Below are 21,708 nucleotides of genomic sequence, written 5' to 3'. Positions count from 1 at the left end.
CAGTGATGACAGCTAAATGAATATACACTATAGTGCAAAAATGGCTCCACGTGTTACCTGGAACAAAAAAAAAAAAAATATTCCTGTATGTGCCAGAGCATTTTCAAGCAGCTCGCACCATCACAGCAGAATAAATCCAGTAATTCTTTCTTATAGTTCAAGAAATTTTAAAAGGAAAGTTCACTGTGGTACCCTCACAGCATTTTGTATAAAAGTCATGTCTTGACCAAGGCTACAGAAGGCAGAAAAAGACAGCAACAGCCAAAGGTTGAACTATCAGTGAAAAGAAGGGGACAATATTTCTCTGAGCAGGACAGAAAAGGAAATCTCAGTCCCTGTATGCCATCACTGTCACTCACTGTCACCAGTTTTGTGGTTATATGTATTTTTCTAAACTTGAATTTGTGCTGGGGTTTGCTTTTTTCTGTAGGATTTGGTTGAGCTAACTACATTAAATAAGCTCTTGGGTTTTAACCCTTGTCTGATTGCCCAAGGAAGCAGAAATGGCAGTGCAGCTTTCCTGCCCTGAAAAAACCAGAAACCATGGGAAATTGTGCAGCACTCAAGGACTTTGACTTCCCTTCCCTGCTGGAGCAGCGCGCTGCCATCAGCGGAGAACATTCACAAGTAATGCTAGAACCTTATAACCAGATACCGTGCTCATTTTTTAACCCTCACTTTCAACAACATGAAAATAGAAATGGAAATCTTTCTTATAATAAGAATGTTTGGGGGTTTGTTCTTTTAATTTTTCATATTTTTTTTCTTTTGCCAAGAGAAAGCAAAAATCAGAAAGTTATACAAACATAGGAAAGAAGAAACTTTAAAAAACCCAGTGTGTGTAAATAAAAATCCCACAATTGTTTTCAAGCTTCCCTCCCCACACCCCCAATACTTTTCATGTCTTTCCTCCTGGAAAGTAATGGTTCAAACATTTCTCCCACTCACTCCTTTTTATTGATTTCCAAGTTTTAAAAAAAGAATTAAATGGTTGGGAAAATATCTCCACGAACATTACTCCTTTTGTTTCTCTAGCTTCAGTTCATCTTCAAATTTGCCCTTGAAAAAAATAAAAGGCAAGAATTTAAAAAGTGGAAAGATACCAGAATTTTCCCAGCGTTCTTTATAAAAGATCAAAAAGAAGATTGATTGATTAAAAAACCTGCTGATTCACTGTAATGGTGGGAATGTTCCTAAAGCATTAGATTTGAAAGCTGCTTTCCTAGGTGTTCAAGAGACTTGAGCAGACATGTCAACATTTTCATTATATTTATGGGGGTTTGACTTTTTGGACTAAGTCTAAAATACAGAGCAGTTTTCTTGTTGTTCTTGTAAACGGAGGAGATTCTTATATGAGAAAATCCCTAAAAAAGTGGAAACGGCATATGCTACCCTGTGCTGACCTATTCCAAATTCTGCTGTACAACAGCCTTAAAGAAAGTCTTTTTCCCCTCTGCATAATGGGGGAAGGAGGATTTCCACTACGGACTCTCACAACAGAGAGACTAGTGAGCAGTATCGCAGCAACTCATAGGAAACAATTTATTAGAGCTATTCTGCTATACAGTAAATTTACAGTTGGAAATTTCACAGGAGACAGGGGTATATTCAGTTCCATGATTTTCCACATATAAAATTTAATGACCATGGAAGCCCAAACTTTTTTCCCAGGACTGGGTGCATCCAACAGTAAGTGCATACTGCCCCATTTATACCACCTGTACAAAAGAACTGCTGGCTGAGTTTAGCATTTTCCTGAGGATGCCAGTGGACTTTATAAGAGTGTTTGAATGTGTGTGAGAAAGAAGAACGTCAGAAAATACTGACAGCATGCCACAAAGAGATGGAAATACCTGACCAGAAGTGAGCCATAAGAAATCTGTTCTACAGTTTGAGTTCTGTGATTGGTATTGGGGAAAAAAAAAAATCATGGATGGATCTAAAACCAATGAGGTATGAACACAGTTCACATTAGAATAAATTTTTTGTTGTAATCCCAAATCTGTTGCAGTCAATGGAAGGACTCATTGGCTTCAAAGGATGCTGAACTATGGCACGGTGCCTCAGCTGCCTTTGGGTTATGGAAATCACAGGAACATATGACGAGATTTCAACCATCTGCTGAAATAATTTCTCCAATAGAAAAGTCAAGGGTGCACTTTAAACCATTTTCCACTTAATACAGAATAGTTTCATACAGAGTGGAATCTTTTCTTTTAAATAAGGTGTCAAAAATGGCTTTTTATATGCATCAAAGAAATACCTGAGTAGAAATACATGTCACATTTCAAACTGGCATGGAGTCACCCTTCTGTTTCAACTTAGAAGGTTTCACAGTTTTTCTCCAAAATACTTATTCATCTCATCTCATTTATGTGTTAAAACTCATCACCTACTTTGACATTCAGTCTTTTTTGTGAATGTATAAAGCACATTTAACCTAGTTTTGAAAATACCTTGTGCGGCTTGCTTTGACTGCAAATGATTTGTTTCTTCTCAAAAGTAAAACACGCTGAGATGTACCTTTATGTGCGTTCTGCTGCAAAGCTCACTTAGTTTAATGGCTTTAGCATTTACTGCTCCTGGAAGCAGGTCACATGGAGCCTGCTCTCTGCCCTTAAAATAAAGACGACTGTACGTAAGGGTCAAAATTCTGTATCTAAATGCTAAACTGCATGCAGTTAGATCAAACCACCATGTCCAATATAATTTTGGTTTATATAAAAATGAGTACTCTAGAACTCTATACTATTTTATAAGATTAATATATTACAATGATAATATTACCATTTGGAGTCCTTAGATTAACTTTTTGGGCCTTAATGTTAACATTTTACAGTCACGGTGGACATGACTTTGTTGAGATATCCAGTCCTCATGTTCACTTGATGTTCTTCCGAGTATCACTTAAAAAGGACACAGCTACTATCAGAAAGTAAATACAGGAGCAAGTAGTTAATTTTGGGTTTTAATCTAGAACATACATTTTCAGAACCAATGACATCATTTAGCGGAGCCATTGGTTTTCAGTTTAAATGTGTTGATTAAATAAGCATAAGTTTAAATATCAGCCAGTAGAGCAGAGCTGGGGCACAGCAGTTTCAATTTCCTATTATAGCAAAAAAGGTTTCAGACAAAAGAAATTTGCAGCTGTTTGCAAGGATATAAAATAAATTATTTTGGATTTATTGTAAACCTTTGCTCTAGACAGTATAAACCTTTGGCAAGAAATACTTAGTGGTTTGAAAGAAAGCTGCCATAGGTATAGCTTAATGGTTAGATTCTTTCCTAGTTTAGCCCTTTCAATGTCTCTCACTCTGTGGGAAGTTTTGAAATCCCAGAGCAAACAACAGTCATTTAAAAAAATATTATGATCCCTGGAATTACATCACAGTAAAAATGAGGACTCCTATCAACTACCACGGATTTCAAGTCAGGCATTTATACACAAATCATAATTTTTTCACACTTATGTCAATTTCTAAATCAGATTCCTTTTTTTAAGGGACCGATTAGAGTTGTGTCACATGGCTTCAGTAAACTTCTGAAACCTGAACCAGCCAGTAAGTTTTTTACTGAATATCAAATCAGAAAATTTCTCCCACAAACTTCTGTTTCAATGTAATATCAAATGATGCCACATTTATTAGGTACCGGTATGATCATGGTAGCCACAAAAACTCTCTTGTCCTGCTCTTTAACACCGTGTCTGGTCCGACCCAGGCCAGCACTGACTCCTGTCCTGTGGTAGTCACACTCCTCCTCCCACTGAGCATTCCATGCACCATGAATTGCACGTTTTGAAAGAGAAGGCTACGCTATCTGGAAGCAGCTTACACTACTCCAGCAAATGCTGTAGGATTTTAGAGCAAGTAATATTTGCTGCCTACCAGAAAAAGGATAGCTTAATAAAACGGGTGACATAGTAGCTCTGAAAAATGAAACGGTTCGCAATAAGGATTTCTGTTATCTGCTGAAGAACAGCTCCTGGGACTTCTGCTGGAATTACCACAGACAAACTGAACATAAATGACTATCAAATCCTTAGTTCTTACCTTTTGTATTCTTCTTCACCCCAGCTTCTGCTTTCTCATTCTCTAGGTGTTACCAAAATCTCGGAATGAAGAACTTATCAACACCAATGTGATGCAGATAAGCAGACACTTCTTTATTGACGGCTGGGTGCGTGCGTGAGTCCTCTCATGATCAACGCACACCAAGTTTCAAAATCAGACACCATATATAGAATTTATTCATACATATTCATTAAGTATTCATGCATAAACATAATATTTCCCGAAAATCATTAACATATTCTCCTCCCATATCCGATTCTGCGCAGTAAAGGTTAGAAAGGTCCAGAAATGGGTCTGGGGTACGTTTTGGGTAGGTGGTATATGAGTCGGTGCTCGCGATCTCCCCCTGCCGGAATTACCGTGAACTAAAGTTCACGGTTTCTTGGCAGTTCCAGTCGACTCTCCCCAGTTTCCATTAATCCTATATTCTGACATTTCAATACACTTTCTACATACAGAAGTCTAGTCAAATACAAAGAAACCTTTCAAACCCTAAATTTATTACCTAAGTTTTAAACAATGATTCTAGCCCATTCTTCTGGCCTTGGTATGCGACTGTACAAAGGATTTCATAACAGCTTTTACTGTGCAACTGTAAGTTTCATTAAAATATATTTCTTATCCCTCTATATTTCTATTAAAAATTATTTTATAAAATCAAATTAAGTCAATCAATCTTATTAGCAAATCTGTAACATAGGTATGGTGTTCCATCTTCCCTCGTTGTTCCTCCATGTCTTTAAAATTCTTCTTTCATTTTATTTATTAAGAGAAGTTATCATCAAAAAGCTATAAAAAACCCCACAAAACAGCCTATTATCTTCTAATTATTGAAGTTTTAGTCTTTTTCAAATGTCTTTTAATACCTCAAAACAATAACATGCTATAGTTATTAGTAGTTGTCCATTACTTAATAAAGACAAAGTCTACCTCAGTTGTCGCTCTTCACATCCTCCCTAGGTCTCGCTTTTCTCTCTAGAGCCAGACATGCTCACTGAGCAATTTGCTCAGGAGAAGAGAAATAATCACTAAGCAGATATTATAGTGATTGGGAAACTATGGGTATTTTTTACTAATTTATTTCGTTAGCTGGCATGGGCATCTCAATACATGTTTCATCTTGTTATATTCTATGGTCAGACTTCAAAAAGTTCGATCTGGCCATTAACTGTTTAAGTTTGTTTAATTCAAAAATATCCTTTTTCTGGGTCCAGTTAGTCTGGAAATTTTCTTCCCAAGGTTTATTTAAGAACACTGGCTTAAAGATACTATGGGCTGTAAGCTTCCCAGGCAGTAAGGCAGCAAAGCAGTCTGTATTTACCAGTCTACAGAACCATGCTCCAGCAGAAGAAATGTGCTGGTGTCTGCAGGGACTTAAATAATTCTGGGTTGGTTTGTCTCGATCCTTTGCTCTGGGCATTACAGAACTTTGGCAATAAATAATTCTTGGTTTGGAGAAAGCTGTTTTTAAATCACTTTCATTAATGTTATCACATGCTTGTAACAGAAAACTCTTAAATTTAATAGGAAAACCTGAACTAGTTCATTTATTAAGAGGAGGACTACAGGGCAGCCTGTGTGCTACTGGTAGAACCCCACGATTCCACCCCAAACTGGCCAAAATTAGGTAAACCTTCCTCCACTTGCTCAAGCAGCCCACCCTGGCAAAGCAACCTGCAGCTCATTGATTTCACAGCACATACTGACAATGATGAGTAATGTATGAAGGTTCCTGAATAAACTGGTCAGGAAAAACTGAGCATTCTTTAGTATTACAATAGCAGTGGCTTACTAATAGCATTAACAAAACCATGAGATGTATTTTTGCACGTCGTGTGTTTCTTAATGGGCCTTATTACTTGGCTTTGTGTCTCAGCTGGGTTCTTTTTCAAACAGAATAGCTCATAGATCACAAAGCCATGTGTTTGGTTAACAGAATATTTCTAATGATCTTGTGAAATAGCCCTCCCAGTCTTTGGAAATGTAGCTGTCTACGGGGCTCCTGTTAGGGAACAAGCTCGCTTTGCACGTCTTGTATTTCACGCTACAGAACATAACAAGCCAGGGCTGCTTCTGATTGATGCAGAATGAATAAACTGAGCCCAGGCGTACATATGATTTCATAGCAAAGCTCATGAGGGACAAAGCAGAGCAGACATCTGTGGTTTCTGACCCTGTCAGGGTGATTTATTTCCCTGAGAGCTAATGAACGAGAGATAATGAAGTCCAATTAGATAGCAAATCCACATCCCTGACCCTCCATTACACGGGTAACAGGAAAATTGGTTTGTTAGCAGTAGTGTTACTCATACTAAATCTTTACCAACCTACACTGGTGTAGAACACTCTTACAACAACATTCTCACAAAAGATCTAATAATGTCACCATTATTAGACTATTTCCCTTGTGAAAGTTATCACTTTCACAGAATTTCAGCCCACCCAAAGGCAGCGTGCCTGATCACAGCAGTGCTGAGACCAGCAGCCAAGGCTGCTGAAGCCCAGGGAAATGCCCAGCATATGCCTCCCCCCTTCTTCACTTACATATTAAAGTCACAATTATTTTTGTTACTTGAAAAAGGCAGAGAAGGCATTATTCAAAGAAAGTCTAGATTTATACAATGGCTCTTATAATACCTGTGGCTGGCTCTGTCTACTAGTAACAAATCAAAGGGCTTTGGGAGAGTGGGCTGCTTTGAAGTGTTATCATCCTGAATGGAGACAGCAACGATCCCAGCCCTCTGACTTTGAGACTAATTTCACCAAAGACTTTGTTTTTTTAGAAAATTTCATAAAAGTTCCAGCAAAACCTTCCCCAGCCCATTAATTCTTATGCCCCTTAAGGGAAAAATGAAAGGTAGGGTGTTTTTTTCATTAAACAGTCCTTGCACACCATTAAACCCCGTCTCATCTGGAAGGCTCTGTAACACACGTGCTAATAACACGCAAACTTGCAAAATGTGTTAAGAGTTAGGCAAGGGGTATGAGTGCAGCCAATAAATACTGATGTTTCAAAACATAAAGTGAATGATGAATTGGGTGATGAAGTGTTAGGCTCTGTTCACTTGATGTTATTTTGCCTATCATTTCCCCTTTTTCTGCAGCAAACTCTCACCCCTTCCTATTACAGTTCATTGCAGTCCATTATAGTGCCCTAGCATCGTAGTCCATCATGGCATTGCTTTGAATTGCTTTAAGTCAGTCTCTCTGATTGTTGACAAGTCTTTTACAAACTATAGAAAATCCTGAGCTTTATATTGCAGAGTATCTTAGAATCTGTGAATTCAGTAAACGGAGCAAATGAGTGACACAGAGGAAGCTTTGATGGATTGCACAGCTCTCATGGTACTGTTTACAGCTTAGACTGTTTGTCTAATATTTGTTCTTAAATAATTTTTTTTAAAATTTTATTTTTAATTATAAAACTTTTTTTTTTAGAGATTAGACAAAGGTGACCTCCTGTAGGCTTACAAAGTGTGATTAAAATAAATTAAAATTAAGTTCTAATTTTCTCCCAAAAGTTTAACTCTCAAAGTTAGAACCATTTAATCACGTATGGCTTGTTATTTCTTGTGAACAATCCTAAGATGGTTAAATGGGCCACAAGAATCTAAACAGAATTTTTTGACACATAATAGTGAAGTAGATATACATGTCTTCTGGAGATTCCCTTTGTAACAGGAGTTCACATTCAAGGTCAACTTATTGCTTCTGTTACAGAGAAATACCACAGCTAACACTATGTTTTAAGGTCAAAGGGCTCCAGGTGACAGTATAAATTGCTTTGGGAAAAAACATGGCCATGCAATAGAAGGCAGTCAGTCTCCCATCACTTTAAAGTCTAAATAGACTAGACAAACCAAGAAGGGGGAGGAAAAAGGCTCCTCCAGAAATGTGCCCCTTGAGAGATGAAAATTTCCACTGTCACCTAATTGAACAGTGGCAAATTAGGAAAAGAAAGTCTACAAGAAATCTTGGTTATTTCAGTTTTATAATATTAATAATAAAAAAAACCCCAAAGTTCTCATGTGTCTAAAAAGTGCTGCTAAACTGATCATATGTTAAAAGAACTGCGACTAGTTTGCAGATAAACAAACAATTCCCCAGTTTGAAAGGTTTTATTTTGGTGCCCCCTGCCTCCCCATTTTGGATTTGACATAGTCCAATGCATAATGAACCCTTGGAGATCATAAAATCATAGATTTATTTATGTTAGAAAAGACCTTTCAGATGATCAAGTCCAAACGTTAACCCAGGGCTGCCAAGTCCATCACTAAACCATGTCCCTAAGCACCACATCTACATTTTTAAATACCTCCAGGGACTGTGATTCCACCACCTCCCTGGGCACCCTGTTCCAGTGCTCCAGCACCCTTCCAGTGAAGAAATTGTTCCTAACATCCAATCTAAACCTCCCCTGGCACAACTTGAGGCTGTTTCATCTTGTCCTGTCACTTGTTACTTGGGAGAAGAGACCGACCCCCGCCTCGCTACACCTGTCAGGAAGTTGTAAGGAGCAACAAGGTCCCCCCTGAGCCCCCTCCTCTCCACACTAACCCCCCCAGTTCCCTCAGCCGCTCCCCACCAGACTTGTGCTCCAGCCCCTTCCCCAGCCCCGCTGCCCGTCTCTGGACACGCTCCAGCCCCTCTACGTCCCTCCTGCAGCGAGGGGCCCAGAACTGAACCCAGGATTCGAGGTGCGGCCTCACCAGTGCCCAGTGCAGGGGGACAGTCACTGCCCTGGTCCCGCTGGCCACACTGTTTCGGATACAAGCCAGGATGCTGTTGGCCTTCTTGGCCACCTGGGCACACTGCTGGCTCATGCCCAGCCAGCTGTCACCCAGCACCCCGGGCCCTTTCCCACCAGGCACTTCCCAGCCGCTCTGCCCCAGCCTGTAGCGCTGTGTGGGGCTGGTGTGACCCCAGCGCAGGACCCGGCACTGAGCCTTGTTGGACCTCATACAGTTGGCCTCAGCCCATGGATCCAGCCTGTCCAGATCCCTCTGCAGAGCCTGCCTGCCCCCAAGCAGATCTACACTCCTGCCCAACTTGGTGTTGTCTGCAAACTTGTTGAGGGTGCACTTGATCCTCTAGTCCAGGTTGTTGGTAAAGATATGAAAAAGAACTGGCCCCAACACTGAGTCCGGGGGAACACCACTTGTGACCAGCCACCAGCTGGACAGATGAAACACCCTGGCCCCTCTTCTCCTAAAGGGCCACTGGGCACAGAGGAAACAGCTGTCAATATTGATCAGCTACTTCCCGCGCATGGGTGCAGTATCGCTGACAAGTGTAATAGTACACACTATTTTTCTGAAGTGATAAAATATCAGCACAGTAGCTTGTGAGTCATAGTAACTCCATGGCAGGGTAGCAGATGGTGAGCTGAGCAAGACAGTGTGCCAAGTCTCATATGTTTTGAAATAAATGAGAAACATAATCTCTATAAGGAAAACAGAGCCACAGTATTTTCCTTTGAAGGCAAATCCTGATCTTTCTATATGACAGCATGTTGACTGAAAGGAAGGAGAAGAAGAAAATCATTTTAAGGCGTTACATAGTCACTGCATCACTCAGAGCCACTCCATGGGCTACCACTCCACCATAATCTCTGCTTGCCAAGTCATGTCTTCCCCAGCATTACTCCTTGCAATCCTATTCATACAATGCTGACAGTGTTTAAAGGTTATTGCTGATTATACCATTCCAAACCCTACTTTTTCAAGTATTGCAAAAAAAATACTGTTGGTGCTATACATGTGTAAACATGAGAAGGGACTACAATCAACTTGAAGTCTAATAAAAATATACTTAATTTCAAAAATATGCTTTGTTGCCTTTTGAGACACTAATATGAAAAGCTGTTAACATTCAATTCATATGCCAACTGTTTAGACCAATGAAGTATTTTAAAGCAAAATGTCTCGCCAACTGCTTTAAAACAAACACTGCAAATATATTTAACTAGCTAGGCATTCATCTTCCCTTACTTCAGTGCCTAAACAACTTGCTTAAAAAAGAAGCAAATATCAAAACAAAGACATAATAGGGAAGTAGCAGCTTTCTAAATGGGGCACCACAGTAGGTACATCCACACTGAAGTAGGATCTAATGCAGCAAGATCTCTAAGGAGTATATTTAATCTTGAATGCCAAATAAACTTTTTTTTCCTAGTGTAATGTACAGAGACAAAGATAGAGAGCATACTCTCATTTGGTTGTTACTATTGTTTTCTTGTTTTCTTAGAATCAAAGAATGGTTTGGTTTGGGGTGGCAGTGACCTTAAAGATCATCTAGCTCCAATCCCCTGCCATGGTTGTTCCAACCCATCCTTCCACTAGACCAGGATACGGCTGGCTTTCTGGGTTGCAAGTGCACACTGCCAGCTCATGTTGAGCTTCTCATCCTCCAGCACCCCCCAGTTCTCGTCCTCAGGGCTGCTCCTCTGCCCAGCCTGTATTTGTGCTTGGGATTGCCCCAGCCTGTGGGCAGGACTTTGCATTTGGCCTTATTAACTTCATAAGGTTCCACATGCCCAGCTCTCAAGCCTGTCAAGGTCCCTCTGGATAGATTTTGATCTGCGATGTGTTTGCTAAATCATTTAGTCAGTCCAATCTCCTTGTCAGTTTACTTCAGTGACAGCTCAGAGTACTCTAAGATTATAAAGTTCCCAAAACATGAGAAAAGAACTACTCCACATAGCTCAGCACTGATCTGAAATGTTTCAGACCTGAACGGAGTGGCGAGACAAACAAATCTCACAGGATTTTGAGAATAATACGTTTTTAGCAATTTCAGTGATGTTACACTTCAGACAAATTCAGTCTGCTTGTGTAAGCAGCTCAACAAACACAGTAAGAAAGTCCAAGCCTCTTCACAGTGTTTTAATGGATACATATTCCACTGAAGACCAGCATGATAAGCATTAACTAGGGGAAACAGAAGAAGCAGGAAAGCTTTCTAAGAAAGAAAAGGTCACCTCTTAAGGAAACAGAAAACAAGTTGGAAAAGGAGGTAAGAGCTATGACAAAGAAGAATTACTGACCTTTGGCAGAAAGGCTATTTTTAAAATCTATTTGGTAGCAATCTGAACTAAAGCAGGCTCCTTTAGGCTCATTGTGAAATGTTTGCAGTTCTGGGCTAGCTAAGCCTGGAAGGCGCTATTGTATATATCTGAGTGGCAACTTTACTAGTGCAGGGAGTAAGTCAAAACAAAATCAAATGAAAGGTAAGCAATGTAGATATTCTGCTGGGTTTTATAATGTTGCTGTGTAGGTTCAAAAATTACATCAAAATTAAAATATCACAAATTAATAATAATATTACTGTGCTATCTACCTGCAAATCATTGCAAAACTCAGCATTTTCCAATCAATTAATGGACTATTTATTGCTGCTACTAGCATTTTGTACTTCCAGGTACCTAAAATGGCTACAAGGGCATTTCCTAAAGAGGGTATAAAACTGTCACCAAACCACACCAAAGGTAGGTTGCCCAGAGAATTTCATGCCAAAAGACTCAACTTACTTTCTCTTTGTCCTCCAGCACCTCTTTGTATAGCACATGCAGGTTGAACATTTACTTTTTGCATCAAACCTAATTGCTTCTTTTAACCGTAAAGTTGTCTCTCTTGAGCAGAGTTTCCCTTCAGAGCATTGCACCGTGGTATTTGGCCAGACCACACCAAGCCTGCAAACGTGCATTGTATCCTCAGGCATCTGAATCTGGGCGAGGCAGGGATTCACCGGGAGGATTATCAGCTCTGCAGCTCCATGTTTGCATCCCCTGTGTCACACACACACATTTTGCCATGTAGAGAAACGAGCATCCAGGGGGGTGCTAGTGCCAGGCTCCCCTTGGTTTCATTTGAATGAGAGCATGTGTGTGTCTCTCTCTGTCATTAGTCACTCATGGACTACCAGAAGGGCACTCCATCTCAACAGGGCAGGCTCATGCCTCTTCCACACTGAACAAGTCTTTTTGCTTGTATCTTACAGTCCTTGGCAATTCTTGCTCCAGTGAGATGTAATATTTATCCCGGGAAACCTTCCAAAGAGCTGGCTGTTTGAGCTGCTCGGAAATGTCCTTCAGACCGATTTGCTGCCCTGATTTTAATCACTGCATCTGCTTCATATGTCATATACCACTGTTCTTTTTATAGTTTCATCTGTTTTTCTATAAGCCTACAGCTTCTACTGGTCTCCTGACCCAACAATCTCCATGATCCAAGCTTTCTTCTTAAGGATCTCTCTTCATGATGAATCAGAAACTGCTGCAGTTATTGGACCTATGTAACCTGTACAGAAATCACCTGGCTGCAGTTTTTGCTCTTTCTGGGCTCCACCTTTGCATCAGACATCAATGTCATAAAGATACTTACTTGCTTCACAACTAAATTTTTATCCTGGCTTAATCACAGTCTGCTCCTAGACCTGTTTTTTGAACAATGAGTTCCCCTTTGCCTTGGTACTCTGAGTCATTAAACTTACTATTAAGCCAATCTGTCTCTAAGTCCCTAGGCCTGATTGAGTTCAAACCCGTTGCTTTGACTGTACCTGAATGAAGAATTCATGCTATTTTCTTCCAATGCCTGAATCACCACCCGATGGGTGTGTGTGACCCAGCCAGGCTGCCAGCACAGGCCAGTGGCACTTGGTAATCCCAGCATGCAGTGAATGCTTTCCAGGCTTCTTCAAAGCATTTATAAAGTTTCAAAATCCATCATCACCTCTGTCCCTGAATCTCTAAAAGATGGGCAATCTCTATGAAGTCTTTGAGGTGCCGTGACTGAGTGCGTCTGACAACCTAAAACCTGTCACAAGAATTTCACCGTTCTGTAAAAGATTTTCTCCCCACTCTCTCTGCAGTGCTGAAGAGGCATTAAGTGAAGCCCAACTGTTATGTAAAAAGTCCTCATGTTATATATAATCAGTGTACGCATGAGCAGGCGATATGCTAGTTAATATTTCTGCTTGGTACCTGTAGTCATACGTGATTAACCTTTCATAACTTTCAGAGCAGCAACACTACGTGATAATGCCAAAACAGAGAAGGGCTAGGAGGGAATAAAGATATTTGTGTAAACAGCTGATGCACTGGCTCCGGAGTCCAGGGTGCTCAGTGGTGCAGAAAAAATGCGTGTTGAAGAACAGGTCAGCGGACTGGAGGTGAACAGCTAAGTAAGAAGGAAAAGAACTTGGCAGACCAGACTCCAAATAACAAAAACTGAATAGAAATCCTGAAGTAAAACTGTAGAAGACCCATAAGTTAAAAAGCTGACAGTGAAACGGATGGTCTTGGCTGGTCTTTACTGTATGGACCAGAAAAAGTTACTAATGTGATATTAAGTAAAAGGGTAGGAGAGTTCTTATATCTTTAGTATAAGTACGACAATATTTCTGTACTATATTTTGCATGAAACAGAAAGTGCAACAAGTTCTCTGTGATGCCAATAAAGTTAATAGTCATCAGTCTATAGTTTGCTGAGCATAGATTCAGATGTATTTAAATTGCTTACTCAGGCTCACAGAAAGTGGATGTCAGCACTGGGACAGAAGCCCAGCAGTTAAAAACAGATTAATATTCAGAGTCCTCAGACAAGATGAGCGTAGCATTGCTTCAGGTATAATGTAAGAAATAACACAATGGTGGGACATGGGCCATGGAATCAGAAGGGAAAAGTCTTTCTAAGGACACAGCAACAAAAGCAAATCACAGCCTTCTGTCTTAAGAAGAATTTCACAGATTTCACGTCTTACTCCTTCTGTACCTCTGCTACATATTTTGTTCGATGCCTGGAGCTAAATCTCAGTTGTTGACTTTCCTACTGGCCTGTTCTTGCAAACCTTGTTTTTAAAGATTTTATTTTTTAATTATTATTTTGTTTTATTTTAGTATCTACCACAGCAGATCATCAGAGCCATAGTCAACAAATTTGTTAAGGAGACTGTCAGGTGTGTTTGTGAATACTTCAAGAAAATACATCAACATATATGTCAAATTATTTCTTTGACTGCCATACATTTTAGCAAGAAGCAGGCAGTCAGCTCAAGTCCAGTGGGAAAAGCATAAGTTTTCACAACTCTGACATTTTTCTAAAGAGATACTTTTCTAAGGAGTTATTTTAGCAACTGCTGGTACCAAAGGGAAGGTCCAGCTTTTGAATGAGCGTCTTTGTCAACTGGCTAGAGGACACTGGTAAGCCCAGCATAGTCCTGAGAGGTCATGCAAGGATAAGACTCACGTCCTTAGCCAACATCCAGAAACTGTAAGCAAATACTGGAGAGAGTAAACAGTATTTTCTGTGAAAGGAGGCTAATTTTGGTGGCTCTGTTTACAGCTGTCTCAATTCTTGGTGAATTCACAAACCTCAAACCTCACCTCTCTGTTCGTCTTCAGGCTTTTGCAGGTATAAAAATGAGCAATACCTTTGCAGCTGAAAGGAATTTGGCATGAGTCATTTGGCATCTAAATGTTGAATCCATTTTGTTGGGCATGAAATATTTACTATGATTAATTTTTTAAAATAATAATTAATTTTTATGCCCAGTATTAGTCACATGGGGAAAACCTATTTCCTGTTAGTTTTTATATGTATAATCTAGACAGGCTATTTTTTAGCAAGTGGACTACATTTTTTAGAAAATTTAATCAATGAGTACACAAACAAAATTGACATAACATCAGCTTATATAACATAGCTTGCACCTTGCCATTTCTATTATAAATGTGATGTTAACAATTCTTTTCATCTTTTGCAAAAGACTTTAGAAAACACTTGCAAAAATATTAATTAGATATTTAACTCTTTTAATGGACTGAGAGGACAGCTATTACTTGTTTACAAGAGCTTTAAATTTGTATACTGAAAGCTCTACTGTTTAAAATGTTTTGCTTTATTCTGATAAGCAAAAGTTTTAAACACTCTTGTCCATCAACAAGATTAGAAAATTAAGATTGCTCTTATTTTCTTCTGTTTATACTCAATGTCAATGAAGTGGTACCCACCAATTGCACATAAAAAGCTTTTAGCTCCGATGTGCCTTTTCTAAAGCCACGTGCTCCTGTTGATAGCCTATTTATTTTCATTTTTAAAATGAAGGATATATTGAGGTCTTCTATATAAAAAGTGCAGATTTTAGACAGGTGCAGAATGATAGTTCTGCTGCACTTATGAGTCCTGCTTAAATTAGATCCCAGGTAAAAAGAGACAGGCTGGTAAAGAAAGTTTTCAAGTTTCAGTGAACAAAGACCTAATGAATAAAGTAAAGTGAAGTTTGCCAAAATTCAAGTTGGGTTCGAATTTGCAAATTCAATGTAAAACATGCATTCTAAAAGGATCGTTAGCCAAATAAGCAGAAAAAAATAAGGCGGGGGGGGGGGGGGAGGAATGAAGCAGAACTGTTACACAGTAAGGATGGTATAAAGTTTAAAGAATTTTAAGCCCCAAACTGAAGTGTAATATGCCTACATCAAATAAAGTTGGTAAAGTAGAATATGGGGATAAAACTATGTTTGACTAATGAACTGTGAGTATAGTAATTAAAATTACCACATCCAAGGTTCATCCGAGGCTGAAATATATGTGTTCACAAAAGGAATCTCTATCTAAAATCCTAAAAGAACTGGCACAGGGTCAAATCTAAGGATGCCTCATGACAGAGGGGAAAAAAAATAGAACTTCCATTTACAAATAACGGAAAAATAATAGTCCCAAGCACTGACTGATATGTCACCATCATTAAGACCAGGACAAGATTTCAACAAAATAATGAAAAATATTTATAAACAAAAATTAAACTAAAATGCAGCATGCAATTAATAGAGATCAGTTCTTTGCCATTGAACTGATCCTTGAATGAATGTTGAAGATTTTTTTGTGGCTGTGTTTTATTTTTTGAAGATGTAAAGAAGTGAAGAAATATAATAGTGCTAATATGCCTGGACTTAATAAATACATGGGAAATAAATAATTGGGAGGAAACTAGTCGTAGTACCATAAGGAAAGAACTGGTTAGAAGTTTCACCAAAATGAGAAGAATTGGACTGGAAAGATATTAAAACAGAGTGTGCCTTTAGGAGCAGTGATGGGTTCCACCTTGTTCAGTGTCCTGTCAGGGAAGATGCCCTATAAAGCCCTTACTACTGGAGTGTGCTGGTAACGCAGCTCTGTGAGACTGGTAGGTACTAAGGAGGACAGGACTATCACTGAGAAGAAATTTAACATGGGAAACTGGATTTGTTAAAACAGAGAAAAGTACAACTGCAAACTGTACTTTTCTGGACAGCACTTTACTGATAAAAAGTCAGAACTTGTGGACATACAGAGTGGGAATGTGAGAAAGCTGCCCTGGGCAGGATGCCCCATTTGAGAAAGCAAGGGGTTTAGTAACAGTAAAAGGGACTAAGACCAAGCTTGGTAAAGACTGAGAGTCTGCGACTGGAGCAGAGGGGACAAAGAATCAAAAGACAGGTTTGAACTTTTCCATGGAACAAGTTCTCAAGTGGAAAAATTACTTTTAAAAAAAACCTTTAATTGGATTTTTTATAAAGTTTGGTAATACTATTAATGGTAGTAAATTACATAGCTATCTGCTTTAGAAGGATCCAGGACGTGGGTTTCCTATATGAACAGCTAAACCCTCAATATGTTAAATAAGACCAAGATGTCACACAGAATACAGTAGCTATAAAGTCACAACAACATAAAATCACAGTACCATAATGAATGCAGGATTAAAATTTTCACCTTTAAAAACGTGAAATCAGGGAACACTCACCTTTTTGGGGAAAAGCTCTGCAACTGCCATGTCATATCCCCTGTTGATTGCAGCTACGATGTTTACATGAGAATGGGGCAGCCTTGGTTTCCCGTCTGTATTCTGTGGGAGTCTCGGGGATGCTGAGAACACGTGTGGAACCCGGGAGCATCTCAGCCAGGAGGCTGAACCACTAGTGTCTATCTGTTCTCATATTCTGCCATCGTCCTGCTGCATCTTCACTATAATTAGAAGAGAGAAGTAAAAAAATGGGACCACTAAGCTACACAGACCTTAAGAGGGCATGGATACCATTTAGCTATCAATGAATGCATCAATTCTAGATATTTGTAGATGAAATTGTGTGTGCCAGTTTGCGCATATGTGAATAATTTTAGCTTTCTTCATGTTTTATTTGCACGCAATATGTGGGAGATACAGCAATTTATTTCTAAAACCCACAAAACAAGCTTAATTTCCTCCTACTTACAAAAGGATCTCAGTTCACACACTTCTATGGAAATACAGAGATCAGCTTCTTGCTGAATTCTTAGTGCACTTCTGCCAACTTCTCAAAATGTTTTCCTTCACCCTATTGCTTGTGAAAAAACTCCAAACCAAATCTCAAGGCAAAACACACTGGAATAGGACAGAGGCTCTAAGCTGCTAGCTGTTAACTTTTGACATTGTGAGCTGATACACACGAGCCTTTTTGCCAGCGGTGTGAAAGCTGGAGATCAGACTACAGGAAGGGATCATCTGGGCCTGCCCAGCAGAAGCCAGTTCTTCCCCACTGTGTCTGCCATCATGAATTAAACCATTTTCCATGGACCACAAGACCACCATTCCCAGAAAACCTCTGTCAACATCTGCATAAACTGTAACCACACCTCCTAACTACAGACTCGACAGAAATCACCCCCTGCTCCCTTAGCACCAGCATAAGAACAAACCATATGAATTGATGCCTTGCATAGACAGTTCATGTATGATGGACTCTACTACAGGCCGTGTATCACAACATCTCTCCTACTGGAGGTTACTGACAGTGTAGCTGTGCTAGAGCCACATTTCTATGCAATACTTTTTTATGGTCAAATATATGATTACACTTGCATTGAAACCAACCCATTTTTTCAAAATCTCATCTTTGTTGAAGTCACCGTCCCACATAAGGAATCTGCTCTGATCTAGTACAGATGAAAACTTCATACTGAAATACTTGTGGCCACGGGAGAGTGATGAGAACTCCAGCTTATGCTGTTTCCACTGCCTGCCCCTATCATGGCTATTTCTTACAACTGCAGAAACAGAAATAAGGACAGAAAACCTGAAGTTCTGCTGCCCAGACAGAAAAAAAAAAAACAAACCAAAAAAAAAAACCAAGATCAACAAAAATCTTTGATGCTAAGTTTAAAATAATCTCCATTTTCTTCACCCCTGAAATAGTGACTTCACTTTTAGTAGTTGCTTCTTCCTACTTTTTGTTTACCAGGTGCAGATAGTGAGTTATAGCAAAATAAAACCAGAGCTGTCTTCCCACTTCCAGCCCATATTCCTGCACGCTTCTTCATATGGTTTTATTTTCAAACATTTTCCCATAAAGATGTAACTTACTTTAGGGCTTACTTCAAGGAAGTTCCCGACAAGTTCCCATATGTGATTGCTTAACCCAGAACAGCTGATCTTTGTAAATCAGCAACAGACCCAGCAGCAATATCTGACTGTACTAGGTTGATGGGGTTTGCCTATTTGTAGTGCAGTCAGTTCACTAATGAGGAGCTGGCAAGAGGCACAATGCCCCCTGGACCTCATTAAACAGGCTTATTTTGTCCAGCTGAAACATTACCTCAGGACTTGCGCACAGCAGCTGGAGCAGCTCTGCTGCAGAAGCGGGGTCCAGTCTCACCGGCGGAGGTGGTGTGTTCCCAAAGAGTTTTAAGTCAGGTTTCCTCGCTGTCACTGTCTCTCTAGGCAGAAGGATACAACTACACTTTAATGAAAGTGGATTTAATGCAGAGACTTGTTGATATTCACACTGATGAGGCTCAATCCCATCCCAGGGACCACTCTCCGGTCACTGCCCCCAGCGTAACGACGTCTCCCCACACTGACAGTCTCCTGGCACGTGCTGGCCCTCCTGAGGCTGCTCTGCTCTTATCTGCAGAGCCCAGCAGTTTTACACTTATTTCACAAATTGCACAGACATCTTCCCAGCATAAGGGAAACTGCACAGGCAGCAGAGCACCCCAGAGCCAGCCCGCGCCACACTCTGCTCCTGGGCACGGCAGCCTGGGGCTGCAGGAGAGAAAGCCACAGGCACGTTAATGCTTTTCTAGTCAAAACTCATTTCTCAGTTCCCTCAGATATGGGGGAAGCCTGCAGTGAACTGCAGTCATTAGTGCTTCCTAACCTGCTCTCATCTTCCTCAGCTGTCACGTCCAGGTTTGCTATTTCTAGCTCAGACACGCTGGCAAAAGAGATGCTTATGGAGTGAAGCTCAAGCGCCAAATCCAAAGGTCCCTTGAGGCTGCAGATTATTTTGCTTGGAGGCTCATCTTCACTCTGACTAAGCAGAAGAGTAAAAAACACAACAAATTTGATCAGTCGTTTTTCAGCCTATGAGTGTGCAACTTCTACCACCATAAAAACTAGAACACAAGGCTCTGGTTGTGTAAAAACCTCAAAATTGCTTTAGAAGGGAAAGAGCTACCTGCAGGAGCACTTCAGCTGTGACAGCAGTGCTTCGAGACAGGTAGAGGAGAAATACTGCAGACCCCTCGTCCCGTGCTGGAGCCTGATGTGCAGTGCCTGCTGACCCTGCACTGCTAGTGGCAGCTGCAGGAGGCTCATGCAAGCACGGTGGGAGCCTCAGGCTAGTCAGCGGAGCCCCTGGTGAGGTTTGGACTCTTCCCATGTGGGTCAACCTCTAGGGCCAACCCAGGACTGTCAGCAGAAGTGGCCTTCTCCAGCCAGATTTTTGCTTTTACGTCAATGGGTATTGAATGGCACCCAAAGCTGCAGAAGCATTTGGGAAATGGGAAAAAGAATTAGGATCATAACTGCAGATTTTCATTAGCAAAGATTAAAAGCTACTTTAAGTGAGCCTAACTAGAGGCTTTACTTACCAATATAGCATTATACGTTCCCAAGTCCCTGTAAGTACAGCTAGAGGTGCAGTGTCAGCGGCTTTGCCTGCACGACTGCCACTGGTGTCTGGAGACCACCCATGTCTTTCAGTTACTGCAGTGGGAGGCTGTGGCAGGCTGCTGCAGGTGGAGCACTAAAACGGCCTGCGGCTTAGCCACCACCGCAGAGGCACTATTTATATAAAAAGATATATGAGAAATGCTTTTCTAAATTAGTAATGACTTTATTAAACTACATAGGAATATTCTAGCCATGGACATCTAACAAAAAATGAGAGCACGCTACTTTTGTTCTTCTGTGTCTATGCAGAAATATGTTTGATAAGGTTGGTAGCAGCCAGTTTGCCGAGACATCCATTAGAGATGCTGAAGCTCAGAGTTACAGTGAAGCATTTGTTCATAACAGCACTCCCAGCTATCCCGGCCCTTCGGGAAGTTTCTATTTCCTGCTGGCCCAGTGGGCTGCAGTACTGCCTCGTTGCATTCACGCCTCAGGCTTTGCTGCCACCTCCATCTAAGCCTTTATTTGCTTGATTGAAGCATGGCATACTGAGAAGCAGTTGCAAAATCTCAGTCTTTGTGGGGCACCTAATTTGACAAAGTTCACAGCTCTGCTACAGTTCTAGTTTATCACAATAAAGTAACTGCTTTAGTGTACACAGAGGGTGTTTCTTTTTCCTTTCAGTCTCCCATGCTTCTGATTTACTGTGGTTCCATTACGTGTCCCCTAGGAACTGCTCTCACCACATTTTCAGCACACATGGCTTGCGGCAGATTGCCATTTAGAAGGTAAGCAGTTATTCCTGTTTCAAGATTTGCCATTCAGCATCTCTATATAGAAAGCTCACATTAACGAAGAAGAAAGCTGAGCACACACAGCTCCCCAAACACAGTCCAGAAGTCAGACTGCACAGCTAAGCAGAGAGCCCTGCCTTCAAAGGCTGTACCAGCTGAGAGCCTTCAGCAGCATTTTCCCTGGTTCTCCCTGCCAGGAGAGACAGCACTCCAGTGTGGCAGTGCAGCATCTGCTCAGAACAGGCAGAGAAAGACTGGTTCTGTTTACATTGCTTAACTTGTGATGGGGTCCGGTTGTGTTTTCTGTTCCTCCTATATAGAGTTCATGTCTTAAATACACAGACAAGTCATAACTGACAGTACTTAATTCACCTGCCTATATGGATTCAGCATTTATAGATTTTATTTAAAATGCAATTTTATTCCAAAGCCTTTTGATTGAGGAATCATTTTTTTTTAAAAAATAAATACAAGACTATCACATCTCTAGTGCTTAATGTCTCTGCTTAGCCTAAGATAGTTTTCATCCCAACTCATTCAGTTCATCACTGGGCAGAAGCTGAGACTGACTTGCTTTCACTGGTTTAGATGTCTGTTTGATGAGAGACTGCTTAGAATAATACGATCACTGAAACATTTAGCTTGGAAAAGACCTTTCAGATCATCAAGTCCAACCATTAACCCACGGCTGCCAAGTCCATCACTAAACCATGTCCCTAAGCACCACATCTACACATTATTTAAATACCTCCAGGGATGGTGATTCCACCACCTCCCTGGGCAGCCTGTTCCAGTGCTCCAGCACCCTTCCAGTGAAGAAATTATTCCTAATATCCAATCTAAACCTCCCCTGGCACAACTTGAGGCTGTTTCACCTTGTCCTGTCATTTGTTACCTGGGAGAAGAGACCGACCCCCGCCTGCCCAGAA

General features: G+C 40.5%; 1 long non-coding RNA gene across 1 annotated transcript in view; it reads left to right on the top strand.

The window, feature by feature from the left end:
• Positions 1–5,314, top strand: part of LOC130158240 (uncharacterized) — a 376,714-nt gene extending 371,400 nt beyond the window's left edge. The window contains exon 22 of the long non-coding RNA XR_008825220.1: positions 4,102–5,314. This is a non-coding gene — a long non-coding RNA (uncharacterized LOC130158240). The remainder of the gene's footprint in view (positions 1–4,101) is intronic.
• The last annotated feature ends 16,394 nt before the right edge of the window (positions 5,315–21,708 follow it).

The sequence above is a fragment of the Falco biarmicus genome, chromosome 13 (genome assembly GCF_023638135.1).
Source record: "Falco biarmicus isolate bFalBia1 chromosome 13, bFalBia1.pri, whole genome shotgun sequence".
NCBI lineage: Eukaryota > Metazoa > Chordata > Aves > Falconiformes > Falconidae > Falco > Falco biarmicus.
This window is presented reverse-complemented; position numbering and strand designations above follow the sequence as displayed.